Consider the following 7,500-nt stretch of genomic DNA (forward strand, 5'->3'; position numbering starts at 1 on the left):
AAATAGTGAAGAAAAGGCAAAAGCTTACAGCACCTGGTATTCCCAGGCGGTCTCCCATAAAAGTGTAACAATCTGTCTTATCAGCCGAGTTACAAGACTAAAATGGGGTCAGATTTAACTGTGAGAGATGACTAGTGGTTAAAAGAATGAGACATAAAAGAAAATTGGTTTAAATAGATTTGGTGTATTTACAAGGTTCACATAAAAGACTTTAAAACAACACGATAAAACTAGGTAAACTCTGTTAAAAGAATACAGTTCATTTGTCCATACCCTAAAAACAGGTAAACTCTGTTAAAAGAATACAGTTCATTTGTCCATACCCTAAAAACAGTCCAAGAACCCCAGTGTGTTGATAAGTCCAATGTGAGTGTCCACCAGTGTATATACAATCCACAGAAAGTGTAATCCAAAGTTTGCAGGTGGTGAATGGAAAGGTGAGCTCTAAAATTAGCAACTCCTCAATCCAACAGTTTGGTGACTGTCCTTTGTTTGTCATGCTGCTCTCTTATAAAGTTGTACTTCCTGCTTCCTGTCATGTGTCTAGTCACATGACAGGCCAACCATCCATTTACTAAAGACACATACACTTAAAATGTTAAGAGTAATAAAATGGCCTAAAAAACATGTAAAACACTTAAAACTCTATAATACATGTAAATGATTGTAATAAATAGAGCGGTAAAACACGTCTTTCTAAAAGCCAGCATATTATATAAATAGTGAAGAAAAGGCAAAAGCTTACAGCACCTGGTATTCCTAGGCGGTCTCCCATCCAAGTACTAACCAGGCCCGACGCTGCTTAGCTTCCGAGATCAGACGAGATCGGGCGCTCTCAGCGCGGTATGGCCATAAGCGAGGGCTGCTCCAAAAAGTGGGCTATTTAAAGATCAGCCTCTGTAAAAGCCAGCATATTATATAAATAGTGAAGAAAAGGCAAAAGCTTACAGTACCTGGTATTCCCAGGCTGTCTCCCATCCAAGTACTAACCAGGCCCGACGCTGCTTAGCTTCCGAGATCAGACGAGATCGGGCGCTCTCAGCGCGGTATGGCCATAAGCGAGGTCTGCTCCAAAAAGTGGGCTATTTAAAGATCAGCCTCCGTAAAAGCCAGCAAATTATATAAATAGTGAAGAAAAGGCAAAAGCTTACAGCACCTGGTATTCCCAGGCGGTCTCCCATAAAAGTGTAACAATCGGCCTTATCAGCCGAGTTACAAGACTAAAATGGGGTCAGATTTAACTGTGAGAGATGACTAGTGGTTAAAAGAATGAGACATAAAAGAAAATTGGTTTAAATAGATTTGGTGTATTTACAAGGTTCACATAAAAGACTTTAAAACAACACGATAAAACTAGGTAAACTCTGTTAAAAGAATACAGTTCATTTGTCCATACCCTAAAAACAGGTAAACTCTGTTAAAAGAATACAGTTCATTTGTCCATACCCTAAAAACAGTCCAAGAACCCCAGTGTGTTGATAAGTCCAATGTGAGTGTCCACATTGGTGGTGAATGGAAAGGTGAGCTCTAAAATTAGCAACTCCTCAATCCAACAGTTTGGTGACTGTCCTTTGTTTGTCATGCTGCTCTCTTATACAGTTGTACTTCCTGCTTCCTGTCATGTGTCTAGTCACATGACAGGCCAACCATCCATTTATTAAAGACACATACACTTAAAATGTTAAGAGTAATAAAATGACCTAAAAAACATGTAAAACACTTAAAACTCTATAATACATGTAAATGATTGTAATAAATAGAGCGGTAAAACACGTCTTTCTAAAAGCCAGCATATTATATAAATAGTGAAGAAAAGGCAAAAGCTTACAGTACCTGGTATTCCCAGGCGGTCTCCCATCCAAGTTCTAACCAGGCCCGACGCTGCTTAGCTTCCGAGATCAGACGAGATCGGGCGCTCTCAGCGCGGTATGGCCATAAGCGAGGGCTGCTCCAAAAAGTGGGCTATTTAAAGATCAGCCTCCGTAAAAGCCAGCATATTATATAAATAGTGAAGAAAAGGCAAAAGCTTACAGCACCTGGTATTCCCAGGCGGTCTCCCATAAAAGTGTAACAATCGGCCTTATCAGCCGAGTTACAAGACTAAAATGGGGTCAGATTTAACTGTGAGAGATGACTAGTGGTTAAAAGAATGAGACATAAAAGAAAATTGGTTTAAATAGATTTGGTGTATTTACAAGGTTCACATAAAAGACTTTAAAACAACACGATAAAACTAGGTAAACTCTGTTAAAAGAATACAGTTCATTTGTCCATACCCTAAAAACAGGTAAACTCTGTTAAAAGAATACAGTTCATTTGTCCATACCCTAAAAACAGTCCAAGAACCCCAGTGTGTTGATAAGTCCAATGTGAGTGTCCACCAGTGTATATACAATCCACAGAAAGTGTAATCCAAAGTTTGCAGGTGGTGAATGGAAAGGTGAGCTCTAAAATTAGCAACTCCTCAATCCAACAGTTTGGTGACTGTCCTTTGTTTGTCATGCTGCTCTCTTATAAAGTTGTACTTCCTGCTTCCTGTCATGTGTCTAGTCACATGACAGGCCAACCATCCATTTACTAAAGACACATACACTTAAAATGTTAAGAGTAATAAAATGGCCTAAAAAACATGTAAAACACTTAAAACTCTATAATACATGTAAATGATTGTAATAAATAGAGCGGTAAAACACGTCTTTCTAAAAGCCAGCATATTATATAAATAGTGAAGAAAAGGCAAAAGCTTACAGCACCTGGTATTCCCAGGCGGTCTCCCATCCAAGTACTAACCAGGCCCGACGCTGCTTAGCTTCCGAGATCAGATGAGATCGGGCGCTCTCAGCGCGGTATGGCCATAAGCGAGGGCTGCTCCAAAAAGTGGGCTATTTAAAGATCAGCCTCCGTAAAAGCCAGCATATTATATAAATAGTGAAGAAAAGGCAAAAGCTTACAGCACCTGGTATTCCCAGGCGGTCTCCCATCCAAGTACTAACCAGGCCCGACGCTGCTTAGCTTCCGAGATCAGACGAGATCGGGCGCTCTCAGCGCGGTATGGCCATAAGCGAGGGCTGCTCCAAAAAGTGGGCTATTTAAAGATCAGCCTCCGTAAAAGCCAGCATATTATATAAATAGTGAAGAAAAGGCAAAAGCTTACAGCACCTGGTATTCCCAGGCGGTCTCCCATAAAAGTGTAACAATCGGCCTTATCAGCCGAGTTACAAGACTAAAATGGGGTCAGATTTAACTGTGAGAGATGACTAGTGGTTAAAAGAATGAGACATAAAAGAAAATTGGTTTAAATAGATTTGGTGTATTTACAAGGTTCACATAAAAGACTTTAAAACAACACGATAAAACTAGGTAAACTCTGTTAAAAGAATACAGTTCATTTGTCCATACCCTAAAAACAGGTAAACTCTGTTAAAAGAATACAGTTCATTTGTCCATACCCTAAAAACAGTCCAAGAACCCCAGTGTGTTGATAAGTCCAATGTGAGTGTCCACCAGTGTATATACAATCCACAGAAAGTGTAATCCAAAGTTTGCAGGTGGTGAATGGAAAGGTGAGCTCTAAAATTAGCAACTCCTCAATCCAACAGTTTGGTGACTGTCCTTTGTTTGTCATGCTGCTCTCTTATAAAGTTGTACTTCCTGCTTCCTGTCATGTGTCTAGTCACATGACAGGCCAACCATCCATTTACTAAAGACACATACACTTAAAATGTTAAGAGTAATAAAATGGCCTAAAAAACATGTAAAACACTTAAAACTCTATAATACATGTAAATGATTGTAATAAATAGAGCGGTAAAACACGTCTTTCTAAAAGCCAGCATATTATATAAATAGTGAAGAAAAGGCAAAAGCTTACAGCACCTGGTATTCCCAGACGGTCTCCCATCCAAGTACTAACCAGGCCCGACGCTGCTTAGCTTCCGAGATCAGACGAGATCGGGCGCTCTCAGCGCGGTATGGCCATAAGCGAGGGCTGCTCCAAAAAGTGGGCTATTTAAAGATCAGCCTCCGTAAAAGCCAGCATATTATATAAATAGTGAAGAAAAGGCAAAAGCTTACAGCACCTGGTATTCCCAGGCGGTCTCCCATCCAAGTACTAACCAGGCCCGACGCTGCTTAGCTTCCGAGATCAGACGAGATCGGGCGCTCTCAGCGCGGTATGGCCATAAGCGAGGGCTGCTCCAAAAAGTGGGCTATTTAAAGATCAGCCTCCGTAAAAGCCAGCATATTATATAAATAGTGAAGAAAAGGCAAAAGCTTACAGCACCTGGTATTCCCAGGCGGTCTCCCATAAAAGTGTAACAATCGGCCTTATCAGCCGAGTTACAAGACTAAAATGGGGTCAGATTTAACTGTGAGAGATGACTAGTGGTTAAAAGAATGAGACATAAAAGAAAATTGGTTTAAATAGATTTGGTGTATTTACAAGGTTCACATAAAAGACTTTAAAACAACACGATAAAACTAGGTAAACTCTGTTAAAAGAATACAGTTCATTTGTCCATACCCTAAAAACAGGTAAACTCTGTTAAAAGAATACAGTTCATTTGTCCATACCCTAAAAACAGTCCAAGAACCCCAGTGTGTTGATAAGTCCAATGTGAGTGTCCACCAGTGTATATACAATCCACAGAAAGTGTAATCCAAAGTTTGCAGGTGGTGAATGGAAAGGTGAGCTCTAAAATTAGCAACTCCTCAATCCAACAGTTTGGTGACTGTCCTTTGTTTGTCATGCTGCTCTCTTATACAGTTGTACTTCCTGCTTCCTGTCATGTGTCTAGTCACATGACAGGCCAACCATCCATTTACTAAAGACACATACACTTAAAATGTTAAGAGTAATAAAATGGCCTAAAAAACATGTAAAACACTTAAAACTCTATAATACATGTAAATGATTGTAATAAATAGAGCGGTAAAACGCGTCTTTCTAAAAGCCAGCATATTATATAAATAGTGAAGAAAAGGCAAAAGCTTACAGCACCTGGTATTCCCAGGCGGTCTCCCATCCAAGTACTAACCAGGCCCGACGCTGCTTAGCTTCCGAGATCAGACGAGATCGGGCGCTCTCAGCACGGTATGGCCATAAGCGGGGGCTGCTCCAAAAAGTGGGCTATTTAAAGATCAGCCTCCGTAAAAGCCAGTATATTATATAAATAGTGAAGAAAAGGCAAAAGCTTACAGCACCTGGTATTCCCAGGCGGTCTCCCATCCAAGTACTAACCAGGCCCGACGCTGCTTAGCTTCCGAGATCAGACGAGATCGGGCGCTCTCAGCGCGGTATGGCCATAAGCGAGGGCTGCTCCAAAAAGTGGGCTATTTAAAGATCAGCCTCCGTAAAAGCCAGCATATTATATAAATAGTGAAGAAAAGGCAAAAGCTTACAGCACCTGGTATTCCCAGGCGGTCTCCCATAAAAGTGTAACAATCGGCCTTATCAGCCGAGTTACAAGACTAAAATGGGGTCAGATTTAACTGTGAGAGATGACTAGTGGTTAAAAGAATGAGACATAAAAGAAAATTGGTTTAAATAGATTTGGTGTATTTACAAGGTTCACATAAAAGACTTTAAAACAACACGATAAAACTAGGTAAACTCTGTTAAAAGAATACAGTTCATTTGTCCATACCCTAAAAACAGGTAAACTCTGTTAAAAGAATACAGTTCATTTGTCCATACCCTAAAAACAGTCCAAGAACCCCAGTGTGTTGATAAGTCCAATGTGAGTGTCCACCAGTGTATATACAATCCACAGAAAGTGTAATCCAAAGTTTGCAGGTGGTGAATGGATAGGTGAGCTCTAAAATTAGCAACTCCTCAATCCAACAGTTTGGTGACTGTCCTTTGTTTGTCATGCTGCTCTCTTATGCAGTTGTACTTCCTGCTTCCTGTCATGTGTCTAGTCACATGACAGGCCAACCATCCATTTATTAAAGACACATACACTTAAAATGTTAAGAGTAATAAAATGGCCTAAAAAACATGTAAAACACTTAAAACTCTATAATACATGTAAATGATTGTAATAAATAGAGCGGTAAAACACGTCTTTCTAAAAGCCAGCATATTATATAAATAGTGAAGAAAAGGCAAAAGCTTACAGCACCTGGTATTCCCAGGCGGTCTCCCATCCAAGTACTAACCAGGCCCGACGCTGCTTAGCTTCCGAGATCAGACGAGATCGGGCGCTCTCAGCGCGGCATGGCCATAAGCGAGGGCTTCTCCAAAAAGTGGGCTATTTAAAGATCAGCTTCCGTAAAAGCCAGCATATTATATAAATAGTGAAGAAAAGGCAAAAGCTTACAGCATCTGGTATTCCCAGGCGGTCTCCCATCCAAGTACTAACCAGGCCCGACGCTGCTTAGCTTCCGAGATCAGACGAGATCGGGCGCTCTCAGCGCGGTATGGCCATGAGCGAGGGCTGCTCCAAAAAGTGGGCTATTTAAAGATCAGCCTCCGTAAAAGCCAGCATATTATATAAATAGTGAAGAAAAGGCAAAAGCTTACAGCACCTGGTATTCCCAGGCGGTCTCCCATAAAAGTGTAACAATCGGCCTTATCAGCCGAGTTACAAGACTAAAATGGGGTCAGATTTAACTGTGAGAGATGACTAGTCGTTAAAAGAATGAGACATAAAAGAAAATTGGTTTAAATAGATTTGGTGTATTTACAAGGTTCACATAAAAGACTTTAAAACAACACGATAAAACTAGGTAAACTCTGTTAAAAGAATACAGTTCATTTGTCCATACCCTAAAACAGTCCCAGAACCCCAGTGTGTTGATAAGTCCAATGTGAGTGTCCACCAGTGTATATACAATCCACAGAAAGTGTAATCCAAAGTTTGCAGGTGGTGAATGGAAAGGTGAGATCTAAAATTAGCAACTCCTCAATCCAACAGTTTGGTGACTGTCCTTTGTTTGTCATGCTGCTCTCTTATACAGTTGTACTTCCTGCTTCCTGTCATGTGTCTAGTCACATGACAGGCCAACCATCCATTTATTAAAGACACATACACTTAAAATGTTAAGAGTAATAAAATGGCCTAAAAAACATGTAAAACACTTAAAACTCTATAATACATGTAAATGATTGTAATAAATAGAGCGGTAAAACACGTCTTTCTAAAAGCCAGCATATTATATAAATAATGAAGAAAAGGCAAAAGTTTACAGCACCTGGTATTCCCAGGCGGTCTCCCATCCAAGTACTAACCAGGCCCGACGCTGCTTACCTTCCGAGATCAGACGAGATCGGGCGCTCTCAGCGCGGTATGGCCATAAGCGAGGGCTGCTCCAAAAAGTGGGCTATTTAAAGATCAGCCTCCGTAAAAGCCAGCATATTATATAAATAGTGAAGAAAAGGCAAAAGCTTACAGCACCTGGTATTCCCAGGCGGTCTCCCATCCAAGTACTAACCAGGCCCGACGCTGCTTAGCTTCCGAGATCAGACGAGATCGGGCGCTCTCAGCGCGGTATGGCCAT

At 40.8% G+C, this 7,500-nt stretch overlaps 13 non-coding genes across 13 annotated transcripts in view; all 13 read right to left on the reverse strand.

The window, feature by feature from the left end:
- Positions 1-738: 738 nt before the first annotated feature.
- LOC141310281 (5S ribosomal RNA) lies at positions 739-857 on the reverse strand. Its single transcript, XR_012347831.1, has one exon. It is a non-coding gene; the product is annotated as a 5S ribosomal RNA (ribosomal RNA).
- Positions 858-941: 84 nt separating this feature from the next.
- Positions 942-1,060, reverse strand: LOC141319013 (5S ribosomal RNA). The gene has a single exon (XR_012353293.1). It is a non-coding gene; the product is annotated as a 5S ribosomal RNA (ribosomal RNA).
- Positions 1,061-1,821: 761 nt separating this feature from the next.
- Positions 1,822-1,940, reverse strand: LOC141319039 (5S ribosomal RNA). The gene has a single exon (XR_012353318.1). It is a non-coding gene; the product is annotated as a 5S ribosomal RNA (ribosomal RNA).
- An 801-nt stretch (positions 1,941-2,741) lies between these two features.
- Positions 2,742-2,860, reverse strand: LOC141289169 (5S ribosomal RNA). Its single transcript, XR_012339857.1, has one exon. It is a non-coding gene; the product is annotated as a 5S ribosomal RNA (ribosomal RNA).
- An 84-nt stretch (positions 2,861-2,944) lies between these two features.
- LOC141318737 (5S ribosomal RNA) lies at positions 2,945-3,063 on the reverse strand. The gene has a single exon (XR_012353036.1). It is a non-coding gene; the product is annotated as a 5S ribosomal RNA (ribosomal RNA).
- An 801-nt stretch (positions 3,064-3,864) lies between these two features.
- Positions 3,865-3,983, reverse strand: LOC141295742 (5S ribosomal RNA). The gene has a single exon (XR_012341131.1). It is a non-coding gene; the product is annotated as a 5S ribosomal RNA (ribosomal RNA).
- Positions 3,984-4,067: 84 nt separating this feature from the next.
- LOC141318749 (5S ribosomal RNA) lies at positions 4,068-4,186 on the reverse strand. The gene has a single exon (XR_012353047.1). It is a non-coding gene; the product is annotated as a 5S ribosomal RNA (ribosomal RNA).
- Positions 4,187-4,987: 801 nt separating this feature from the next.
- Positions 4,988-5,106, reverse strand: LOC141297816 (5S ribosomal RNA). The gene has a single exon (XR_012341467.1). It is a non-coding gene; the product is annotated as a 5S ribosomal RNA (ribosomal RNA).
- An 84-nt stretch (positions 5,107-5,190) lies between these two features.
- Positions 5,191-5,309, reverse strand: LOC141318761 (5S ribosomal RNA). The gene has a single exon (XR_012353058.1). It is a non-coding gene; the product is annotated as a 5S ribosomal RNA (ribosomal RNA).
- An 801-nt stretch (positions 5,310-6,110) lies between these two features.
- Positions 6,111-6,229, reverse strand: LOC141310059 (5S ribosomal RNA). Its single transcript, XR_012347611.1, has one exon. It is a non-coding gene; the product is annotated as a 5S ribosomal RNA (ribosomal RNA).
- Positions 6,230-6,313: 84 nt separating this feature from the next.
- On the reverse strand, positions 6,314-6,432 carry LOC141318911 (5S ribosomal RNA). The gene has a single exon (XR_012353198.1). It is a non-coding gene; the product is annotated as a 5S ribosomal RNA (ribosomal RNA).
- A 750-nt stretch (positions 6,433-7,182) lies between these two features.
- On the reverse strand, positions 7,183-7,301 carry LOC141317896 (5S ribosomal RNA). Its single transcript, XR_012352246.1, has one exon. It is a non-coding gene; the product is annotated as a 5S ribosomal RNA (ribosomal RNA).
- Positions 7,302-7,385: 84 nt separating this feature from the next.
- Positions 7,386-7,500, reverse strand: part of LOC141318772 (5S ribosomal RNA) — a 119-nt gene continuing 4 nt past the window's right edge. The window contains exon 1 of the ribosomal RNA XR_012353069.1: positions 7,386-7,500. This exon is cut by the window's right edge and continues 4 nt beyond it. This is a non-coding gene — a ribosomal RNA (5S ribosomal RNA).

Source organism: Garra rufa, chromosome 1 (assembly GCF_049309525.1).
Source record: "Garra rufa chromosome 1, GarRuf1.0, whole genome shotgun sequence".
In the NCBI taxonomy this organism is placed as follows: Eukaryota; Metazoa; Chordata; class Actinopteri; order Cypriniformes; family Cyprinidae; genus Garra; species Garra rufa.